At 37.1% G+C, this 25670-nt stretch overlaps 1 long non-coding RNA gene across 1 annotated transcript; it reads right to left on the bottom strand.

Moving 5' to 3' along the window:
* Window positions 1-10450: 10450 nt before the first annotated feature.
* LOC142157652 (uncharacterized) lies at window positions 10451-24929 on the bottom strand. The gene is made up of 3 exons (XR_012692550.1): window positions 24870-24929; window positions 20655-20714; window positions 10451-10548 (listed from the first exon to the last, which is right to left on the bottom strand). It is a non-coding gene; the product is annotated as an uncharacterized LOC142157652 (long non-coding RNA).
* Window positions 24930-25670: the final 741 nt, after the last annotated feature.

The following is a 25670-nucleotide window of genomic DNA, read 5'->3' as shown; positions in this document are numbered from 1 at the left end:
GGCATAGGCAATTGGGAGACCCCTAGAGATGAAGCAATGCACTGAACACCAGTGTGGATGCTGATGAGCCCCTAGTATTAGGTCTTTAGTTTGTTTTTTCCCAGCACCTACAGGGGAGACAGGTAGTGGGGGTGATCCTAATAAACCCATACAACATATCATGTTTGTCTTCCCCAGCTGTGGGCTGTTTCTCTGTGGACTTTTCTGTGGATTTGTAAGGGCTTGCCTGGGTCCACTCTGCTTCATATTCATCATGGAGGGACTCCTTGCAGGGGATTTGTGGGTTTGTTTTGTGCTTGTTGAGGTAGTATGAGCTATTATTTAGTTTATAAAGTAAAAACTAGTCATAATGGTCCAGTACAATGTAAAAGGTTCCGTCCTCACTGGGACAACTCCTTTGGACAATTCCTGCTATTTATTTATCACCCTTCCATATATCTTCAGGACTCTCTCATATCTGTGAGAGACTGCTCTGGATTGGTTGCCTGATTATTAGGTAGACGGGCTCCCTCGAGATTAACTAATATCGCATCTGGAACTCCATGAGAGTGGCCCATGTCGTCTAAATGTTTTTCTCCTCCATATGGATTATGTTGTTTCAAGGAAGGAAGATTTCAGATACACAACTGCTGTTAGCACTTATAGCAATGCAGCCACAATTATTTTTTTATAACAATGGTGCACTACTATTAGTATTTATAACAATGGGACAGTAGTATTAGAATGTATAGCAATGGGGCATTACTATTAGTATTTATAACAACGGAACACTAGTATTAGTATTTATAATAATAGGACACTAGTATTAGTATTCATAACAATGGGGCACTACTATTAGAATTTATAACAACGAGACACTAGTACTAGTATCTATAACAATGGGGCACTCCTATTAGTATTTATAACAATGCAGACACAACTATTAGTATTTATAAGAATGGGGCACTACTATAAGTATTTATAGCAATGCAGACACAACTATTATTATTTATAACAAAGGGGTGTTACTATTGATATTTATAGCAACGCAGACACAACTATTAGTATTTATAAAAATGGGGCACTACTATTAGTATTTATAACAATGAGACACTAGTACTAGTATTCATAACAATGGGGCACTACTATTAGAATTTATAACAACGAGACACTTGTACTAGTATCTATAAAAATGGAGAACTACTATTAGTATTTATAACAACACAGACACAATTATAAATTTTTATAACAATGGGGCACTACTATTAGCATTTATAGCAATGCAGACAGAACTATTAGTATTTATAACAATGAGACAGTAGTACTAGTATCTATAACAATGAGGCACTACTGTTAGTATTTATAACATCGCAGACACAACTATTAGTATTTATAACAATGAGACACTAGTATTAGTATCTATAGCAATGAGACACTACTATTAGTATCTATAGCAATGAGGCTGTCAGGCGCCGTCTCCGCACTGTAACTTGGTGCAGGAGACGTACACCTGCACCTTCTCGCCAGCCGTATCCTGTTGCCTAGCAGCGGGACGCTCCTTGCTCCTTACACGCAATGTGTGCGCATGCTCTGTTCAGTCACGTCCTGTTGCTAGGCAGCGGGACGCTATCTCTGCTCACCTGTCAGTGGTCAGCGTGTCTGACCGCCAAATCTCCATCACCCAATCAGGATGCACCTTATGGTATATAGAGCACCCTCTGACACATGTTGGGTGCCAGAGTATTGGTTCACTCCTGCTCCAGCGCTTCCTGAACTTCTGATCCAGTGTTTTTTGGTTCTGACTCGACTTCCTGTTACTATTCTCTTGTGTTTCGTTTTGGTACCTTGCTACCTGGCTGGTTTAACTATTTGGCTTGACCTGACTGCTCTCTGGAACCTCCCTGTGTACTGCACCGCTCGTTTGGCTTTGACCTGGACTGCCTGACTACCCCTGTCTACTACTGTCGCTACACCAGCGACTGTCTTGGAGAACCGCGACCTGCGTACCCTCTGCAGCTAACCTCAAACTCCCTTGCAGAGGTCCCTGGTGAATACCAGGGGTATGTTAGACGTTAGACTCCATGCCTCCCTGTTCAGTTGTGCTAATACTGGTTAGCGGCCATCTCTGAAATTCCGTGACAGAGGCACTGCTATTAGTATTTGTAACAATGCAGACAGAACTATTAGTATTTATAGTAATTGGAGACTAGTATTTGTATCTGTAACAATGTGGGCACTACTATTAGTATTTATAATAATAGAAGGACTGATATTATTAAATAGGACAACAGGGGCACTAATATTATTAATATTATTTTATTATTAATATGATATTTACTTATGGCGACAACACTTGTACTGCACACTCGTGGCACTGGAAGTGACAGTATTGTGGCACTGGTGCCCATGTAGAGCATACAAGAACAGTCATGGGCTGCCAGAAGTACAGTCACTAAAATGTTACAGTATACCCTGGTACTTACCAGTCAGGGGTACCAAGAGGTGCAGTGTTATTCATCATTGGACCGGTCAGCACTAGGTGTGGGGACTAGATCATTGGTTTGATCCTCCCCCAGAGGACCTGGGTCGTAGTTAAGTAGCACTGTGCTCTTATAAAATGTTAAAACGGATGTTTTCCATCTGGTTTATCCAGGTATTTTGCCTATTTAAGGGTTTGCAAACCACCAAACATAGGATGCGAGACTATATTTCAGCTTCCCTCTAATAAATCCTGCAGATTAGGACTAAAAATCGCACCTGATATGTGGTGGTTTGCAAACCTCAACAAAAAACGCCCCTAAACCTGTTTCTATGCTATAAATGTATAGTGCTAATTGTAGCCAACTTTGTTTTAACTATAAGTGCAACTTCAAATGTCCCTTTGTTTGTATGCTTTAATCTAAAATTAATACAGTATATGACATGATTTTATTTGTACAACAGTGCAATTTAAATGATTAAATGAATAACATAAGGGTAGTACTGTAGTTCATTTATTTTCTGGCACTATAATATACAAACAACATCTGTTTTCCTCTGTAGAAACAAAATATTAAAATACACAACGCATAGAAACATTCTAAGAATATTGCTCTCATGTGGGAATCATTGTAACTATGTGTTATAAACTTGAGAAGTTCCACACTTTCTTGTCAATTTGTTTTGTAAAAATATTATAATAATGCATTGTTTGTTATTTGTTTATGTTGCTCGGAATTTAGACAGTTCTATTAGTTTGTAGGCAACAGTTGATTGTATTTTGAAAGTCAGGTTTTAATATTATGAAGCATAACACATATTCAAACCTGTTTGAATTGTATTTAATATCACCATCATAAAATGTCATTTTCCTAGAGATATATATGGCACATTGTTCTCAAATCATCTTACAGGGTACATTACACTAGTACTTTGTGCTTGTGGGGACTCTGCTCCTTCGCTAAAAGATGTGAGATATTCTTTCAAAATTTGATATTTGACCAATTTGATCACAATATTCATAAACAGACAATTCTGCCAAATAATCCGACCTATTTTGAACCACGGCTACCTCCACCCTTATCAGCTGGTTTGATTATGATGTTAGTGTCTGACATCAAATTTCTCATGGCCTTCCTTCCTTAGGGTGTTAGGTTATCTCGAATGGGTTAATTTGAAGATATCTCACACATCACCCAAAAGTCCTCCAAGGTTCTTTTGTAAAAGCTATTTATATATGGACCTTTAAATTGCAACGGATAAAAATTATATTTATTCCTAAATCTCGTTGAAGTGATCAAAGACTTGACATCAAATAGACTCATCTCTTCTAAAGAATCTGTGCTGAAATTCTCTGTATTTAAAGATTCTAAGATTGAGAGAGCCCTAGTATCGTCATTGTCCAATAGAATAGGAAGAGCCACCTGTCCGCTTCTTTTAATAGCCTTGCATGCAAAATAACATTTCCTACTCAGTACGCACATATCTATTAAGTCTACAAATAAGTCAAACAAATTCGGCTTCATTGCAGGGGCAAACTTAAGTCCCTTCTGTAAAAGCGATAATTCAGATTGGGACAATGTCTTTGAGGACAAGTTAAATACTCCCTTGCCTATTGGTATTTTCGTGTATTTTTTGACTGATTTGAGGATCCTCTGACTCGTCTTCTCATAATCTTTTGGGTGTATATGAATTTGCTCCTTGCAACCTTTGTGCGTACGACCATGGGTAATGACCGCTCCCTAAAAAAGAGGAAGACGAGTCAGTAGGATCTGAGAGATCTGTAGCTTTAGTTGGAGAAAACTGGTGGTCCCGAAATTTGACAGATTCAGATACCCCTGCCTTCCTATTATGATCCCTATTATCAGGACTCTTTAGGGGAAATTTTTTATTTCTTCTTACAGAGTTATTTTTAGATTCAGAAATATAATTCTTACCCCTCAATCTATTATCTCTTGTGTTAGAGCTCATGATATTGGACACATACCTGGCTTCCTCTTTGGCAGACGATTGGACGCAGATATAGCTGTGCTATACGGATGGTCTAATATAGGAGTGTTTTTTTGAAATTCAACAGCAGCAGTAATTAAGAGGAGTTACTATTGTGGACATCTATCAATATACTTACTCCTTGATACAACAACTTGTGGGTTGTATGTATGATTTTCTAGTACTTGGGACTTGACTTCCTGTCTCCGCCATCTATTAACAAGTTTTTTATTGTGTCATATTATATATGTTATTTGCATATTTATTAAATCATGCACCATTTTTAGCTTAGCGCTCTCTCTTGTTTTTTCTTTTTGATGTATTTCTTTGCTCGGGCTCCAGTACCCGTTTGAGAGAGCTGTAGCTATATAGGTCATTGTTTATTTCATATTGTGGTTAAAGTCATTTAGTGCCTGACCCGTTTTATGTTTATTTAATAATAATAATAATAATAATAATAATAATAATAATAATAATAATCAAAATAAATAATCTGTGGTACTGTATTGGTAATACAATCAGAATAATTCAACGTGCACTTATTTCCCAAAGCAACAAGGTGGCAGCCAAACTTCCATAAGCCCTGCTATTAGCCAGGGCAATATCTTCCCAAAAATATTTAGAAGAAATAGTGGTCAGAATGCACACAAATGTGAGTTAACCTCATACCTATGTGCACAAAATAAATTAGACTTATCTGATCAAATCTGGGGGATATTCACACTTTCGTGCTGATGACAATTTCAGCTTCAAAAAGATTTACCCATTGACATAATACTGGTCCCATGATACAGAGTAATCCTGTTCCATCATACAAGGAGAACTTAATGCCATAATGGTGACGTAATAGTCCGATATAGGTTCCTTCAACAGCAGTAGAGTATTAGTATACAAGAGCCTTAAAGCATATAATTCAATATCACCTTACACAGACTGATATATTGATATAACTGTAAGCTCATATAGGAGCCGGTATTACATAATAATATGGTTTTGAAGTTTTTAATTTTAATAATCTCTTGCTTTTAAAATATCATTTACTCTGAATCATTGGAAGGTTGTTTGGTGAGATCAGCACTGGCTTTCTTTGTAAAGGGAACGCAATGTCCCCTAAAGGCCTCATATACATATAAATAGAATGTAAATTGTTAATGACATGGAATAAGCCATAAGAAGTATAAGAAGAGTGGCTGTTGACTATCGCTCCATTGTATAGACACCTGATGGTAGAAAACACTGAATGTCACAGGTTAAATATGTAAACCTATTGACTATCATCAACAAAAGCATTTAAATATTAATGATACTAATAACGATTTACACTAGAAAATATGTTTTGTAGCTTTTATTCTATAACAAACTCCTTCCACTCAATAAGCTCGATAATCGCTCAACTCAGATCTACACAAAATATCATCATCAATCGCTTCTTTATTTAGATTGAAATATTTCTGAACTGGATATGTTGTGTTTTTTGTCCATTACATCTTTTATATATATATATGTGATGACTTATCTTCTACCGCTCCATCACCAACACAAGAAAAACAGACCTTAGGTTTCCAGAAAAAACCTGGTGGATGCTGACTTCTCAAGGCAAAACATAGCAGCAATTATACTGGCAGAGACTCATATATCCCAACAACCAATATCCCTTGACCTGTGTGATTATCCCACAAAATGTACAAAATGTCATTATTACCTAATAGACTGCAGGTCTCTGACCTCATAAATCTCATGCTGGATGGATTAAGATAAAGGGAATGTATTAAAAAAGTATATATAAATATATATATATATATATATATATATATCATCATCATCACCATTTATGTATATAGCACCACACACACACAGACTAGGATCCATTTTGTTAGCAGCCAATTAACCTACCAGTGTGTTTGTGGGGTGTGGGAGGAAACCAGAGCACCCAGAGGAAAGCCACAGGGAGGACATACAAACTCCACACAGATAAGGCCATGGTTGGGAATTGAACTCATGACCCCAGTGCTGTAAGGCAGAAGTGCTATCCACTTAGCCACCGTGCTGTGCAAATATATGGGTTTACTTGCTCTTTAAGCAATAGATTGTAGAACCTGTTTTATGTGATTTACAAAATCACTATGACCACAAAATCTAGCTATTGCAATTCTGCAGCCAAACTCTAGCTGCTAATATAATTAATAATCAATCTTTTAAAGCTTTCCAAGTGTTTTCCAAGTCTTTTAAATATAGCCAATAAAATGTATTCTTGCATTTGCCAGCTGTCAATTGAGCCAAGTCAGGTACTATAAAAAAGGATTGATATAATGGCTGATTTAAAGGAACACTCTCATCAGTATAATAACACATGATTTAAAAACACCTCTAACTACTGTTTGATTTTACATTTGGGTAAATCTCTGTATTTATGGGTAAATAGAACTGTTTATAGGATGCTGTTTATCTCCTGGCCACACTATTCATCTACACCCCACCTCACTCTGTGACAGGTTGTAAAACAATTACAATAAAACTTTGCTTAACCATTTTCCAACTGTACTGGAGATACCAGCTGGGGCTAATAGAAAGCTAGTAAGACACATTAATAACAGTTAAATAACAAACCATGTGATTACAATTAGCATCCAAAACCTGATTCATAGAATTTATAGTCAGGATATTAACTAATAAAAAACGTAGGCTAAAACCAACATTCAAACATTATTTGAAAGGATTCTTTTTCTATTTTTATAAGCCATAGGGGTTTATTTACTATCAAAGGGCCTGATGGTGAGTTGGAAGCTTATACATAAAAATTTACACTAACAAAAGATGCACCCAAAATAAAAATGCATCCAGCTCTGCATCAACAGCATATTTGCAAGATTTACATCAGGTTTCCATCGGATACACTTACACCTAAATTGATCCTGAATGTACATGTGCGTGTAGCATAATGTATGCTCATTTTCTAATATAGGTTGCAGCATATACCATATTTGTGAATTAATATTGCCTTGTATTGAAGACAGGTCCCCTTCTCTGAACTTGCAATGCTTATTTGTTACATACGCTGAACTTCTTCAATAATAAAGTTGGATTTTAAAAAAAAAAAAAAAAGAACCCTTATAGGAAATTGTACATGAATACAGTAACGCTGCATATTTCTGGTAGAGATGTTCACTGCACCCCATGTTTTGGTTTTGGTTTGTATCTGGATTAAATTTGTGTTTTGGTTTTGGTTTTGATTTTGGCAAAACCGCCCTTGTGTGTTTTTTTTAGTTCTGTATTTTTTAGAAAAAATAGCTAATATATGCTAAAATCACATAATTTTGCTATTTTTTTTTGTTCTTACATTATTATTAACCTCAATAACACTAATTTCCAGTCAATTCCAGTCAATTTTGAACACCTCACAGGTCACAATAATATTTTCATCCCCTTTTGGACAAAGACTGCAGTGAGCTGGCTGGATGCTAAGCGAAAGAGCAATGACACAAACACACGGCAGCACATCCATGAAACATTGCACACAGCAGTGGCAGAAAAAAAAAGAAAAGTGGTGCAAGATGGAATTGTGCTTGGGCCCCCCCACCCACCTTTATGTAATATGTTGAAAAGGACATGTTCAGTTTAACAAAGCAAGTGCTCCAGCGACAGGTAGTGCAACTTTTATGGCTGAAGTGCTTGGTTTGTTAGGGACACCACAAAACAAGCTAACAATGGGCTTAAGGCACCGAAGCAAAAAGTGCTGTTAATGAACTCTACTGTGGCAAGTCATGCACCAGTGAAAGCATTTCTTGCCAGTGATAAGAAGAAGGCCATTGTCATGCCTGGGCATACGACCAAAAAGATTTAGAACAAGACTGCCAACCCTATTATTTCTATTTCAGCAATGGCAATTAGCAATGGAGCTCTCCTGTTTGTGTGTTAGCTATATAACACAGTACAATGGGACTGCAGATTTAGAACAAGACTGCTGGCCCTATTATTTGTATTTCAGCAATGACAATTAGCAATGGAGCAATGGAGCAATGGAGCTCTCCTGTTTGTGTGTTAGCTATATAACACAGTACAATGTGACTGCAGATTTAGAGCAAGACTGCCGACCCTATTGTTTCTATTTCAGCAATGACATTTGAATTAGGACAACTTTTTGACATTTGGTCTGGTCTAAAAGAATTTCCCAAAAATTGTGACAACTATGCCATGGTGGATTTCAGGGATGAATTAGTATTGTTAGAGGATGATGTACACACTGAGGGTGAATATGATGACAGTGTAGATTGCAGGTGCTGAGATCTAGCTGAGAGAAGGGAGCTAGCTGATGCTGGTATGCTTGGTAATATTTTGGGTAGAATGGCATGTTGGCAATGTTATGCTTTTCTACAGTAAACTTTCCTGTTATTAGAAAGGTGTTTTTTTTCTTTAAAAAATTACTAGCTTTTTATTTACATTTTTGTTTCCCTTATACTTAAAACCACTATGCACTTGAACATAGGCTTTAGCACATGAGGTAGAGGGATTAGTATTATAATGACTGAGACTGGAGAGTGACAAGAACAATGTGACTGAAGATTGGAGATTGAGAAGAGCACTGCTGCCCCTGTTTCTGTGTGACCAACGGCACTGAGACTGGAGAGTGACAAGAACAATGCTACTGAAGACTGGAGAGTGACAAGAATAATGTGACTGGAGATTGGAGAGTGTCAAGGACACTGCCACCCCTCCTGTTTTTGTATGAGCTATGGCACAGTAGAATGTCACTGGAGAATTTTAAGAACACTGACAGCCCTATTATTACAATTTATGTTTCAGCACTAAACACTGCCACCTCTCCTATTTCTGAGTGAGCTATGGCACACTAAAATATCACGGTGGCCTATTAAAAACACTGCCAGCCCTGTTATTTCTATTTTAGCAATGACAATTAGCAATGGAGCAATGGGCCTCTCCTGTTTGTGTGAGCTATATAACACAGTACAATGTGAAAGCAGATTTAGAACTAGACTGTCAGCCCTATTATTTCTATTTCAGCAATGACAATTAGCAATGGAGCAATGGAGCTCTCATGTTTGTCTGTTAGCTATATAACACAGTACAATGTGATCGCAGATTTAGAACAAGACTGCCGGCCCTATTATTTCTATTTCAGCAATGACAATTAGCAATGGAGCTCTCCTGTTTGTGTGTTAATTATATAACACAGTACAATGTGACTGCAGATTTAGAACAAGACTGCTGGCCCTATAATTTCTATTTCAGCAATGACAATTAGCAATGGAGCAATGGAACTCTTTTGTTTCTGGGTTAGCTATAACTCTGTAGAATGTCACTGGAGACTTTGAAGAGCACTGCTTCCCCTCCACTTTCTTTTCAAGCTATGAAGCTGCCCAACTGCACTAGAGATTGGCATGAACCGTGCTACCTCTTCTGTGTCTCTCTTTGAAATGGCGCTGGATAGCCGTACTTATAGAATCCAAAACTTGCAAGATCCAACAACGTAATGAATACGTTTTGCCTCGTTTTCAATTCCGAGGGTGTGCAAGAGTACCAAGCTGTCTCGGCTGGGCACTCGGGTCTGCTAAGTTCGGGTGGGCTCGGTTCTCGGAGAACCGAGCCTGAGCATCTCTAATTTCTGGTTCATCCCCATTAGGAATAGTTTTTTGTTTATTTGGGATATAATTAACTTTATTATGCATGTATTGATTGTCTATGTATTGTTCATTGAAAATGTTGTGTGACTGCCCCATTTGTACCCAATAAACACTTTAGTACAATCACTATTAACAACTTATTAGGTGTAGGTATACTGTACTGTACTGTACTGTACTGTCACTGCAACACTGCTGAAACTGTTTATTACTAATGCATTAACTGCACTTGAATAAAACCATCCAAATTATGTTCAATGATGCAGCGATTTTTGAACACAAATACATTTTTTATTTTTAGATAATTTTGGGGAAAAATAAAATTTTAATGTTTTTAATAACAGATTAATGTTTTTATCCTAGCCCAGACAATCCTGCATAGTACTTAATTGGTCCTGTAAGCCATCCAGGTATGCCTGGGTTCTCTGCCTTCATGTTGAAAGACGGATTTCCTCATCAGCTGCATCTGTGCATGAGAAAAAGGGAAATATTAGTGTCAGAATGATCTTTTATTTTTACTATTTAAACATTCCCTAATAATAGAGTACATACATAATTTTTGTGAAATGATGTTAGGTTTTCCATATCTTGTTCTATTTATTTTATTGCCTATATCCTTTTGGATTATGCAATAATCAATTTTTCAGCTTATGCACCAAAGCAACAATTATATTTAGCTCTACTTTATAGACATTAATATTTCTCCCAGACTTGTTTTTATAAGCAAATACAAATTGTTTTATTTTTGGGCAAAGTGTAAAAACACAAAAAAATAAATAAATAATAATCTAAATACCTACACACTCTCTGAAGTTACACATTCACAATCATTTAGATTGGCCAACACTGACTCTCATAAAAAAAGCCAATTATTTTAAATCAGTCATTGTCTCCTTTTCTTGTCCTTCTACCATCAAGAACAAGGACAAAACTCAAGATTGCGTAGATAGATAACAGAACAGGTCAACGCAATGGACACTATCTGCTACACCAGCACTGAGACCAAGAAGAGATGTGCAACTGATTGAAAAATGTAATACAATTAATATATAATATTTCGAGGATGTGTGCAAATTCTGTATGATCAGGTATACAATATCTATTTTTTTTTTTACCATATCCATATAGACATGTATACATGATTACCTTATATGTGTTAGGGGAAGATCTTTGTATTGATACAAAAATACAACCATGCAAGTGTTAAATATACTGCATATATTTTGAAACAGTTCCCATATACTTAAAATATAGTCATCTTTTTATATTTATAAATAACATTTGAAATAAACACTGATTTAATAAAATAAGTAATATTTCTGTTAGGCCCATGGAAAAAATATTATTATTTTAGTATAAAAAAATAGTTTTTATTATTATTAAAACTTAAAAAAATGTAATTCCATCTCCAAAGAAGTAGCTTAATGCCATTTGTTTTTCTTTTTAAGGATTAAGAAGATAGCTCAAAAAAATTAGGCAACCAAAATGTTATCTTTTTCTCTCATTTTTCTAAATGCGGAACAACCACCCAGAGCGGGTGAACACAAGTGCCTGGCCCTGCATCTGGCCCTATTGAGCCTGAGCCTGATGGTCAGAGGCCTTATGACCTGCCTCTATTCCTGCAACCCCTACATGCAGCATGTATTCAATGCCCATGTATATATAACAATGTATTAATTTCTTCCTAGTGGTAACAGGGCTACATGAGTACCATCCACTGCCCTATTACATGCAGAAATGGAATAATGTTATAAATCTGCTGCTTTATTGGTCAAAGGGTTTCCTCATCCAATATCAATTGGATTAAAACTTATTGATCGTCGATAGGAAACCCCATACTACTAGTTTCATTACCTGACTGAGAGTTGTCTGGGACATTCTTGCTGCCACAACTACTGTGGTCTGAAATGATGCAAACACACAGAAATGTAACACATCCAACAATTTAGTCAGTAGATGGTTTTGTTGTGCAGATACTGATCATAGGCCCTAGGTCAGTCAGCACAGTCTGCAGAGTCTCCATGATAACACAAGATGGGAACAGATCTATCACCTTTGAGTTGGCCATCCCAAAACAGGAATACACATGTTGACATGCTCCCTGAGTCTTAGCTGTTGCTGCTGATGCTGACAAATGCAATGTCATTGTAGGAGGACAACATAAAATGAGAACTGAGATGCAATGTCAGAAAAAAGAGAATCATGCAATAATCAAAACATTACCAATAAATTACATTACCAATAAATGACATTATTAAAAAAAATAACTTAATGTTAAATTAAAAAATGAAAAACAAGATATGTAAGTATGTTATCACAAAAGCATATACGTTAGATATTCAAAAGAAAAATTGGATAACGTTTATTTATCCGAGATACAATGCAAAAATATATTTTCTGTATATTATTGGTTTTATTTTCATGGCATAAAGTTCTGATCAAAACAAAAATATTAACTAAATGTCGCGAGAGGATAATATGTTTACAGTACTAACTTTAAAATTGTCAATCATAGTACTCTAACCATACACAATTTCATAAGCCTAGCCAAACATAATTGTAATGTATTTGGCCTAAGCAGAATCATTTGCTGAGATTCTTACCATGATTGTTATTTGCAAATGTTAAGGTTAGTGTAGAATCTCCTGTGACTCTTTTTAGTCTCCCTTGTGTTATTATTGAATTTTTCTAGAAGCACGAAAACACTTATTCTCTATTTGATTATTATTATTTTTTTACGTGTCTCTATAGAGCTCCAGTGCTGTGTTGGACTGACCACAATAAAGCAACACTTCACACAATCGACTGTTAAATCCTATAATATAGCCACGAGCAATGAAGGAATCACTATCAGCTGGAGAGGTGATGCCGAAACGATTCAAGCAGACGTGACTAGCTAATGATGTCATTTGTCATCATCATTAATGTTTATTTGCACCTCCTCTATAGACTCACTTGCAATTATGCAAACACGCCCCTTATGAAGTGGCCTAAGTTACACCAGGAAACAGGTAATAGGAAAATAAAAGAGAAAAAAATTAATAAAAAATAAACATGTGACCAGATGTACTCCCTTCCAGACACCATGTTTTGCAATGTCCCCCTCTACAAACTGCTTATAAACATCATGATAAAGTTAGCATTTGAGTGCTTCTATGTGTAGGCCATCACTGTATTATTGCTGAGAATGACAACCTAGTGAGCCAATATGCCATTTGGTTTCTAGCTTTACAGTCGCTGCAGACAACATTCTAATTGCTAAATACAAAAACTGGGCTTTCCCTGGCTGGAGCAGTTAGGAGCAATACTATATCAAGTCTCTCTTGCTTGTCAGCACTGGCAGATTCTTACCATGATTGTTATTTGCAAATTTAAGGTTAGGGTAGAATCTCCTGTGACTCTTTTTAGTCGCCCTTGTTTTATTATTTCATATTTTTAAAAGCACGAAAAAGGAAAAAATGTAATTATATGAATCTCCTGGGTCCCTGTAAGTGTCAAATCTTATACAAAATACATTAATTTAACAACTGTGCATTGCAGTAAAATTAAATGACATGTAGAGCACATTATTTCCCCCATCTTTTTCTCTATACCATTGACTTCAATTAAAATGTACTTATTCCCACATGCTACCAAAAAGAAAACCCTGTTTGTCTTTTGGCTAAAATGCTTATTTTAGCCAAAAGACAAAAATAACACTACAATTACATTCATAAGAAGTGTTTAGCATGCAGCTGTCATTATAACATTGCGGGCATTTATCAAAGAAGTCCTGCAAACTTTACAAAAAATATTTTATTAATAAAGGGCTGACATATAATGCAGCACTGTACATCGAAATGAATGCAATGAAATGATACAGAAGATAAAGATAGTCCTGCCCAACTGAACTTACCATCTAACCGTGTGGGGAATACTTGATACAATACATAAAGTAGTTGAATAACGTAGTTGAATAACAATTGTAGCTGCTGGCATGGAAAGTGTGTCTCACTACTGTGCAGCAGAAGCCCACAGTCGCCACTGGCGACTGTCAGCTGTGCAGCTACCGGTGGTGTGATGCGGTTTGGAATAAGGAGAGACAGTAGAAGGTGGAGACCTAAAACATGAGCTGTTGGCAGCCATAACTGTCCTTCACCATTTATCTTAACTGAACTTTCTTCCTCTATTGGTTCCAGAGAAGACTTTTGGTTTTGTGCTGTACTGGAACTCATGTGGATATCTGTCAGCTCAGAATAGCTGTGCGGCCAGAATTTCCATTAGTATTATGCTCGGCACTGTCTTCACAAATTTTTAACTGTTTTATATGTGTCAGACAATGATTTTGTGGGATGTAGAACATATACTACTTGCTACCATCTACACTCAAAAAATAACTTGCAGTCAAACTCCTCTGCTGCACCCTTTATTGTTTAAAAATCAAAACAGAGACAGCCATATCATTCAAGCTCACACTTGCCAGCTAAATATGGGCAGGAGTGGGTAAAATATTATTATTAACTCTGAGTTCTGTGGTGCTTTCCTGGTATTTTCTGGTTATAACTTTTTGAGCTTTGTTTGCCTATCTACTAGCAACTCTGGTTATTCATTTGATAGTGGTAGAAATGCTCAAAACCATTGAACAAGCTGTAACAAAACGATTTTGATAACCCTGTAACCATCCTGTTCCTCGTTTCTCACATAATGTGGATTATAACAGCCCTTGCTTTTGTTCTCTAGCTCAACAAACTACAGCTGTAGTGCCTAATTACATGTGGATAAGGGGACATTGTACCACATTGTAAATATGTATATTGTGTATTATATATTAATGATGTGGCAGTGAGGTTGTTATTCATTGTCCTTAAAGTGAAGGTGGGTTATGGGTAAAGATCAGGTGGTGTCCAGGATACAGGTGAGGTGGCTGGAGCTACATTCATTCTCTCCTTCCTTTCTCTACAGGAAGCATGGAACAGCTGGGGATCCTGTGACATCACAAAGTAGTGTAAGGGGTTAATTTTAGGGGGGGCTGACTGCTACCCTATCTTTGAGGTGGGGGAGGCCAATTAGTATCCATTGTTCTCCATAGGACTAGTCCAGACATTTTGTCTGCATCCCAGCAGGGGGCTTCTGTGAAAGCACAGCCCATCTCCACTCTCCCCTCCAACCTCCTGATCCAGGACCCACCAATGTTTAAAGAGAAAGAGAGCCAGGGGTTTGCCAAGGGAGGTGTGGAAATTTGACCCTACATATAAGGAGCCACTCCAGGGGGGGAGGTATTCTTTCTGTTTTGATTCTGATTTGATTGTTGGAAGGTGCAAGGTCTGGTTTTGAGTTGTTGTTCTCTACTGGAGTCTACATATGCAGCTGAGAGGAATTCATGGTTCATCAAGTCTGGACAGCCAGGTGACTGCAACTCCTTAAGCTAGTGGGGTAAGGGATAGATAATGTGGTAAACCTACTTGGCATTTATTTACTGTGTGTACATAATAATAATCTAGTGATTGTTTTTATTACAATAAATGCATTGCTTTACTTTCTAACACCATTTGCCTGAATGACTATATGAATCTTAGAAGGTACTGGCTAGATTTTCCTGGCATAGGAAGGCACCCGTGGGTGGCCAGCCAGTGTGAAGTGGGTAGCATTGGATCAGATAAACCCGGTATCTTCACACTATTGCTCAACTCACAGTCCAAATCTATAATGCTTCTTTATTAGTTTTGTCAAAGTAATTAAATTATTGCTGTTAAATGTTGAAGAAAACTCTTTTCATTGTAACCCCAAGTAAAACACTCTAATCATCATTCAGGGCACATGTGCTAGTGGTTAATTCTCTGTCTAGTTATGTCAACCAGATTGTGCAGTGGAGATCTCGGCATAACAGAAGAATAACAGGCTCTGGCTGGTAGCCATATATACAATTATGAGTGTGAAGTAAATATGCAGTAAATTTTCAGAAACAATTAGCACTCTGTTGTAGACTACTAATCGCTCAGAGAAATGGAAGACATCTAATGAAGTGTCTAAGAAATTCCTGTCAGGCGCCGTCCCAGCACTCATCATCGGTGCCAGGGACAGACGCCTTCTTTTTTCGACCTGTTCCATTGTCATCCAGATCCATCCAGTTGAAGGCCCAGAACAGGCCGTGTCAAAGTTCTGCCCAGCGAACACCAACGGGAGGTCTAGCTGGGACCCCATCCACTCCATTAGGCATCTCAGTCCAATTGCCACTCTTCTGAGAAGTTTTCATCCAATCCATCCAGTGGAAGTCAGAGCAGTCTCCCCGGGTCAAAGTGCTGCCCAATGTACACCAACGGAAGGTCCGATGGGACCCTAACCTAAACTGGACCAGGAGCCAACTGTATCACCACACATTGGATTCATTCCAATCGGTGCATAACCAGAAAGACAACCAAATAAACCAGACCAATGACTTATAAATATAAGATGCAATAATTGTTTCATAATTGAGTTATTCTTCTGATCAGCTAAATCGATTCACATATACATATTCAACGCATAAAGAGTACGCCTGTTCATATTATTTAATTAGTCATTTCACTTTGAGCATTATAGTATTTTCTCATTGTTTAAGTTAGCACTTTAAAAATAGAGAGTATGGAGTACATAGAAAATGGTCCTATATTTAATTCTCCTGAAAATTATATATATATATATATATATATATATATATATATATATATATTTATTTGTGAATGCTAGCAGCTATTTTATCTAATGAAGCATGTATAGGAGATTTTTTTTATAAACAGGGAGGAAGCAGAAAGTGGAGCTAAATTGTTTTTTTGTTTATAAAATAATGGTAAAAATGTGGTTATCTGCGTTTTAATAACAATAAACGATAATAATGGGCAGGGGAGGGCTGGCGATTTTTAGCCCGGGGGGCCAGAGTCGACTCAGTCGCATATTATTAATATTTTAAAGGAAAAACACGAAGGTGGCTCAGAGCCCAAGATAGTCCTCTACGGGACCGACCCAGGTGGCAGATGTCCCCCAGGCTTCAGCCCAGCCTGCCCCTGTCCATGGCTATACTGGTCTTCTAGATAGGCACTAGTATAATTCTGAAAGGTCATAAAAAGTAATCTGTATAACTCTGGTAAGCTACCGAAAGTCACTGGTATAGTCCTGGACTGTCACTGACAGGCAGCTAAATACATCTGGAATGTCATTGATAGTTCATTCTGAAATTTCCTTTTCAGTTTGTTGGATAATTCTGAAATTTAAAGTCAGTTGGATTATTGTGGCATATAGCAGGAAGCTAGCCACACTGAATGTCATTGTGAAAACTTAAAATTAACTTTGCATTTTGACATTTTATATCATATTGCAAGAGTCACTTGGTCATTAGGACAACAGAATTTATGTTTCCAACTTAGTAAATTATTTTTTCTATTTATAGACTGTGGTTAAATAAAGGTTTCATTATCTAAAATTAAAAAAGTTAAAATGGGTTTGCTTATAATATGCTGAGCCAGCAATAGAGAAATAAAAAAGTATCATGAGAGCCAGATCCTAAATTGATTGTTTGGATAGCTGGTCTCTGAATACAATTACTTTAACAAAATAATTAGAAGTGTACTCTTATAATCCACTCTTCAGTTACTGTAATCACTCAGTTGGTGTACAGGAATCTGTATCCTCTCAGAATGCAAATGATACTTCCAAGGCTTGAAAGAATTATGTCAGTTTGCGTACTTGGTATTCCAGTAAAATGGATCAGTTGTTGGCAGTGCAGTGCTGCTTGCCTTTGCATCTCTGTCAAATCTTAATCTTGTGGCAAGTCGTTTCCACATGAGCACGTTCTTGGCACCTAGCCAACGGACAAATCAGAGGCTTCAAGTTCAGAAACATTTCACAAGTCAGAGTTAACACATCGTGTAATGCTTTCAATGTTACATAAAGCAGCAACCCAAGCCAGAATGCATTGACTGATAGCTTCCATATAATATGCAGAATCACTGTGTTTCAGCTTTTTTAAAATTATGGCAGAAAACACATCATATACTTTTTATGGCTTTTCTTAAAGGAGAACTGCTATTGCATAAAATGTTTTATATTTGTCCCATCTGTTCAAGAAAAATGACAACCATCGCTGAGATGTGTAGTATTTATAAGCAGTATACACTGTGCTAAACTTATGTTTGTACTACTTTGTAGCAGTTACCATAACTATATATATCCATATAGAACTTTCACCATTAACCAATTCCTTACATTTCCTTATCAATAGTAAAAGTAACAGAAAGACCTACAGTCTTTAAAACTTGTTATGCAGCTTAATGGAAAAGAAGGTCAACACAGCATAAGATATATATAAATAGGATGGTTCAATTATACAACAGAAGCAATATAAATACTTGCATAAACAACTGCAATAACTTTAGTGCTTAGTACTGTCAGAGTGACAAAGATATATATATATATATAGAATATATTTCTCAGGTACCAAAAAGTGTGTTATATACTACTACTTCTCTGCTTCATTCCTCACCCCTCTATGCTATTTACATGACTGCACCTCTCACAATGTGCCCATGATGGTTCCAAAAAGTATACCAACTACCCGTGAACATGCTCTGCTTGATCCCAACCTATGACATTGTTCAAGTTGGCACCCATTCCACAAGATGTTGTAACATCCCCTTCTTATTTCTGTCGGGGGATGTGATATGAATGGACTACTTTGTATTTGTATATCTGCAACTAGGACTTTGTCTTCTAATTTTTAACTTTATTCCATTGCATGGATATGATTTGAGTTTGGTATGGACAATTTATTTTAACACCAAAGTCTTCCATGTTATTGGTTTTCCATTCAGTGCTATCTGCTCTGGAGATGATTGAATTACCTTACACAAAACAGCTAGGTACACACACACACACACACAGCTGGATCCTGTTACGACAACCAATGCGGCATAAACTTATAGGACGGGTAGAAGAGGTCTTCACCTTTAGCAGCCACCTTTCCTGTAGAGACTGGTTATGCTCACAGTTACTCAGATGCCCCCAGGTCTTAAACTCAAAGTAGTATAAGTTTATACTCACACAGCTGCATACAGTTACAGAAGATGACACATGGAACAGAGGCAGGCCAGCGATCCACAGACTGGACGGAGCACCGGAGGGGGCGTCAGGTATCAGCACGGTCAGGGTCACAAGCAACGGTTCAGAATCCGGGGACAGGCAATGGATCAGGATCACAGGCAATGGATCAAAATCAGGAGACAGGCAATAGGTCAAGGGCACAGGCAAAGGCTCAGAATCCAGGGACAGGCAATAGGTCATACACAGGTAGTCAAATCCAAAGTTCACACCAAGAATAGCGCAGGAGCAGGCTAGGCACAGAGAGACTGAACTATAACCGGCAGGGAGGCTAAGCCCTCCTTGCCTTATAAACAGATACTGGCCAATGGGATCCAATCAGCCCTAGAGGCTGTCATAATGATTTTCACTTGCTTATTAGCGCGCACGCCCAGCTACACCTAATGCCGGGGCGCGGCGCTATGTACTGCAGCGTCCCGACCGTTGCCTAGGCAACGGCCGGGACGAGACCCGGAAGTGATGTCCCGGTCATCATAGCGACGGCTGGGACGCAGAAGATAGAGTCGCGGTGGCTGTAACAGATCCTTATGTCTTTGTATATCCATGAAACTCCTTGATGATTTATAACATTCTTAAATTTCACAGCTTGGGTACATTATCCAATACATATTTAATTTAATGTTATATAGTAATAGCTATTGCCCTTATGGATTAGTCTATATCACAGTTTCTTGATTTGTTTCGTGGTACAGAATAATCATCAATAAATCAATTTATGAAAAGCAGAAAGAGCTTTTTATTCCACATTTCAAAACAAATCTGTTGCTTATCAAAGGCAGGAACATTCCTTTTCCTTTTCTACTTTCTTTAAAAAGCTTAGACATGGGAGACAGGTAACACAATAAACAACTTCCAATGACAAGGTAATTTGTGAAACACTTAACAACAGGCACAAGAAAATTGGGAAGAAATCTAGTTACAACCTGTGTTTGGTTATCTTGAAAGATGTTGCTAATAGATATATTCTACAGCTGCCTCTGGTACTGCTCTCTTGGCTCAGTTTGAGTAATTTGAGTGATCCATAAGGAACAAGCCTTGTTTGCTCTCTTTTTGAAGGGATGGTAATGTACAGATGAACAGTTTTAGCCTCTGGCAGTTGGTATCCACATGTAGAATCATATATCGTTTGATTGGCAGTTTGACAGCAACACAGTAGCACAGTTTGGCTCAGCAGAGTCACAGATGGTACTCTTATGATGGTGGGGACTATATGGGACACCTTGAACAAAACCTGTAACCTACAAATCTATGATGATTTGAATACTATGTATCTCTGTCAATAATGTGCATAACTAAAAGTAGTAAGATAATACAGTGCCTCTTAAATTTGTTGAATGTTTAAACACATTGAGAAAAGTAATTAAAGTAACTGTTGCTATGTCAACAACTAAAGAAATCCCCTGGTTTACCATCAGTTATAAAATCAGTTTGGAATCATAATAGTAAAAAACTTGTTTGAGATACCTATGTTTCTGCTTCTCCTCTGTTCCTGTAGAGAGCCTCGACATCTGGCCTTGGTTTCAGCTAAGGGGGTAGTAAATAACCATTAAAAAATATCTCACATATGCTCATTTATTCTGTACATTTAAATTAGGACACAATACAATATTCAGATACTCCGCGCAATCTATCCAATTGCAGCCTTTCGAATCACAGTGCACAATCCCCTCAACGTCCCTATACAAAATATAATCTAAACAAAATTGTGAACAGAAATGGCGCTATTGGTAAACAATCCAGATACTATTATAAATGGAATTGAATGTCCATATATTTTCAATTTCTGGTAATTTTCATATCCTTGGTGTATCCAATCCTCTTTATTCAGTGTGCTTCTCTGTATTCGCTCATCAAAGGAATATGTAAAACAAATATAAAACAAACATAGTGCAACCTGTTTTTGCCATATAATTATTAAAGGAATAATGCTATCCTTTAAGGCCCGTGTGTAGATATGATAATCAAAACACCTCGTGAAGAAGAATTCCTAAAAATCCCCTTAAGGGTGTACACTTACTGAAACAAATAATTTTTACAACAAAAAAATCACAACAGACATCATATTTCCTTGTATACCCTTGTGATCTAGTGATACAATGTAGACACCTCGTGTAGAAAAATAAAAAACAATTCTTCTTTTGCCCCTTAAGGGTATACACTCACTAGAACCAAATGATAATCAGGCACATCATGAAGTATCTAGATCTTCCTTTCTGATCCCGATATAAACCATCCGATTGTACTCGTCCGTTTAAAAAAATAATAAAAGAAAAGAGCAATGCTCCATAGTGTAAAATCTTTAGACACTTTATTGTAAACATATAAAAACGAGGCCGTCATAAACAAATGACTCCTCACATATATTCTTCCTTAAAACAAGCTTCTACAACGAGGATAGGTGGCCTCTTACCCCTTTCCGGAAATCAGTGAGCGTGATGTTATATCACTCAGCATGGAGTGTCCCGGGCGAAACCCCTGCGATAACCGACTTCCAGAGGAGTAGAGTCTTCACACTATCCGAATCCCCGTTGGAGCGTCTGACGTCACTCACTGCCGACGCGTTTCGATTCAGAAATCTTTATCCAGGCATAGTGAGTTGACAAAATGACAGTCTTTTATCCATAGTGCAGTCCAATCATATGTATCTTAACAATATCCGGAGTTTAAACATTTAAAACATTTATGCCACTAAATGGCAATACAAAATATAATTTCAAAGCAAAGGGATAAACACATCCCCTGAAGGATAAAAACGGACTCTATATACCAACAGTATTCATAGATTTAGAAGGTGTTAGTAGAAACCCTCCTTATTAGAACCAACCGGTAAGAATAAAACCTACATTATTCGATCATATACAAAGGACATCATTCTATATTCCAAAGGATCAATTATCTAGTACATAAAAAGAACATATTTGCATATTCCAAGGGATCGATCAACTAAAGGCATATTTATAAAACCCACATTGGTCTACATAAAACACCAGGATGAACAGCAGACTATTATACTGCCCTACCTCTTTATAATGGATATCTGATTCTAAAGAATCAGAAAATATAGAATATAGACATGAGAAATGCTAATAAAAAAACGTAACAGTTTCACTATTAAAAAGCTCTTATCCTTATTTAACTCCAAAAAACAAACAAATTTCATATCTACCTTCCTTATATTTCTGAAAAGAACAAATCCCTTCGTAAATAGATGGAATATTACCATATGGTATTTATTACTCATAAGATACCATCCCGTGATACCCAAGGAGTAGGGAAAGGAAAAAAAAAAAAAAGGGGAAAAAAGGTCTCACATAATAAAATGACTTATTTCCTTATCCTTCCCACAACAATCTGATGGACCTCCTTCATATATATTAAAGATATCCCATCTTTTATTCCTCCAAAAACCATTTCATCTCAAAATCAGTGTTTAGACCATTCGGAATTAAGGTTCCCATGGTGTATATTAATTCCATTTTTGGAGGAATAAAAGATGGGATATCTTTAATATATATGAAGGAGGTCCATCTGATTGTTGTGGGAGGGATAAGGAAATAAGTCATTTTATTATGTGAGACCTTTTTTCCCCTTTTTTTTTTTTTCCTTTCCCTACTCCTTGGGTATCACGGGATGGTATCTTATGAGTAATAAATACCATATGGTAATATTCCATCTATTTACGAAGGGATTTGTTCTTTTCAGAAATATAAGGAAGGTAGATATGAAATTTGTTTGTTTTTTGGAGTTAAATAAGGATAAGAGCTTTTTAATAGTGAAACTGTTACGTTTTTTTATTAGCATTTCTCATGTCTATATTCTATATTTTCTGATTCTTTAGAATCAGATATCCATTATAAAGAGGTAGGGCAGTATAATAGTCTGCTGTTCATCCTGGTGTTTTATGTAGACCAATGTGGGTTTTATAAATATGCCTTTAGTTGATCGATCCCTTGGAATATGCAAATATGTTCTTTTTATGTACTAGATAATTGATCCTTTGGAATATAGAATGATGTCCTTTGTATATGATCGAATAATGTAGGTTTTATTCTTACCGGTTGGTTCTAATAAGGAGGGTTTCTACTAACACCTTCTAAATCTATGAATACTGTTGGTATATAGAGTCCGTTTTTATCCTTCAGGGGATGTGTTTATCCCTTTGCTTTGAAATTATATTTTGTATTGCCATTTAGTGGCATAAATGTTTTAAATGTTTAAACTCCGGATATTGTTAAGATACATATGATTGGACTGCACTATGGATAAAAGACTGTCATTTTGTCAACTCACTATGCCTGGATAAAGATTTCTGAATCGAAACGCGTCGGCAGTGAGTGACGTCAGACGCTCCAACGGGGATTCGGATAGTGTGAAGACTCTACTCCTCTGGAAGTCGGTTATCGCAAGGGTTTCGCCCGGGACACTCCATGCTGAGTGATATAACATCACGCTCACTGATTTCCGGAAAGGGGTAAGAGGCCACCTATCCTCGTTGTAGGAGCTTGTTTTAAGGAAGAATATATGTGAGGAGTCATTTGTTTATGACGGCCTCGTTTTTATATGTTTACAATAAAGTGTCTAAGGATTTTACACTATGGAGCATTGCTCTTTTCTTTTATTATTTTTTTAAATGGACGAGTACAATCGGATGGTTTATATCGGGATCAGAAAGGAAGATCTAGATACTTCATGATGTGCCTGATTATCATTTGGTTCTAGTGAGGGGCAAAAGAAGAATTGTTTTTTATTTTTCTACACGAGGTGTCTACATTGTATCACTAGATCACAAGGGCATACAAGGAAATATGATGTCTGTTGTGATTTTTTTGTTGTAAAAATTATTTGTTTCAGTAAGTGTACACCCTTAAGGGGATTTTTAGGAATTCTTCTTCACGAGGTGTTTTGATTATCATATCTACACACGGGCCTTAAAGGATAGCATTATTCCTTTAATAATTATATGGCAAAAACAGGTTGCACTATGTTTGTTTTATATTTGTTTTACATATTCCTTTGATGAGCGAATACAGAGAAGCACACTGAATAAAGAGGATTGGATACACCAAGGATATGAAAATTACCAGAAATTGAAAATATATGGACATTCAATTCCATTTATAATAGTATCTGGATTGTTTACCAATAGCGCCATTTCTGTTCACAATTTTGTTTAGATTATATTTAAATTAGGAGCACTGAATGTAGCTCACATATGCATTGCATTCCCGGTTTTCTGGTGACATGAGAACTCAAACCTCAGCAGGGGCTGGCTGGTAGACTTTAGCCCAGGGGGCAAGCACACAACACTGGCCCATAAGTAGCAGCCCAACCTTAAAGGGTGATTTTCGGTACAATATATATATTTATCAATATAAAAAAGAGACTGTTTTAGTGTTGTATAACCCAGCGACACTTTATTATTATAAATGGTAAATCTTAAATAAGGAAAATAATGCAACAAAAAGCAACCTCACTTTATATTTCATTTTATTTTTTATATCTTCTCCCTACAGCCTCTTTTTTTTACATTCCTGGCTGACTGTAATGGGGTTTTTATATATCTAACACTATATAGCTATAAGATCACAACAGTAAGAGCAACAAATAACAGATATGTCTGTCCCATCATCACACTAATGCCCCCCTTCATCCCACTGATCCCCCTTCATCACTCCTTACCATTTTCTCCACCAGTATCTGCCAGCATCACAGCAACTGGAAGATTCCTAGCAGCCTCCTGCACTGTGTACCATGTGATTGCTGCAATCACATGACCTATTGATGTCACAGTGACGTCTTAAGGTACCTGAGCTGAAGGAGATTTAACCACTACCTTACAGAAATGTGTTGCAGGCAATCTATGCATTGTATACTACTCAATGTGGCCACATCATCCATTAATAGAATATTGTGCTACAAGTTATAGTACAATATTCTATCAATGGAGGACACAGCTGTGTTGTGTAGTATGCAATGCTGCCTGCACCAGATTCCCATTGAACCACTAGGCGACCCAAAAAACATTTTTACATTCATTGGCCTGCCCGGGAGCCATATGCCCCCCTGCTGCCCAGCCCACCCTACCCCACTCCTGCACCTCATGGTGAACGGGTGGAAATATCTGTTGCGCTTGAAAATCAGAACTGAGATTTGACTTACTAGAATATTTGCATGTTTCCGAGTGGTAGTGTATACATGGTGACAATTAGCCCCAACAGATGAATTTGAAAAAAGATTGATTTCAAGTGCTAAGCCTTACTTTATATTATTATGATTATTATTCTATGTGGAAAAACAAAATAACCAAAAATTTCAAGAAGGTGCATATTACTGAGCCTCATGGTCCCAAGGAAATATTACAGCTAGAATCCGCTTTTGGGTTCTCCAGCTCTCTACCCCCAGTTTCCTCTCTCTCACCTGCTATCTTTAAGAGAGATGGTGGATTTCTTAACGTAAATTATTGTGAGAGCCGCACAATGA

This window comes from Mixophyes fleayi, chromosome 5 (assembly GCF_038048845.1).
Source record: "Mixophyes fleayi isolate aMixFle1 chromosome 5, aMixFle1.hap1, whole genome shotgun sequence".
NCBI classification, from domain to species: Eukaryota; Metazoa; Chordata; class Amphibia; order Anura; family Limnodynastidae; genus Mixophyes; species Mixophyes fleayi.
Note: the sequence above shows the minus strand (reverse complement) of the source record. Positions and strands in the feature narration are given on the sequence as shown.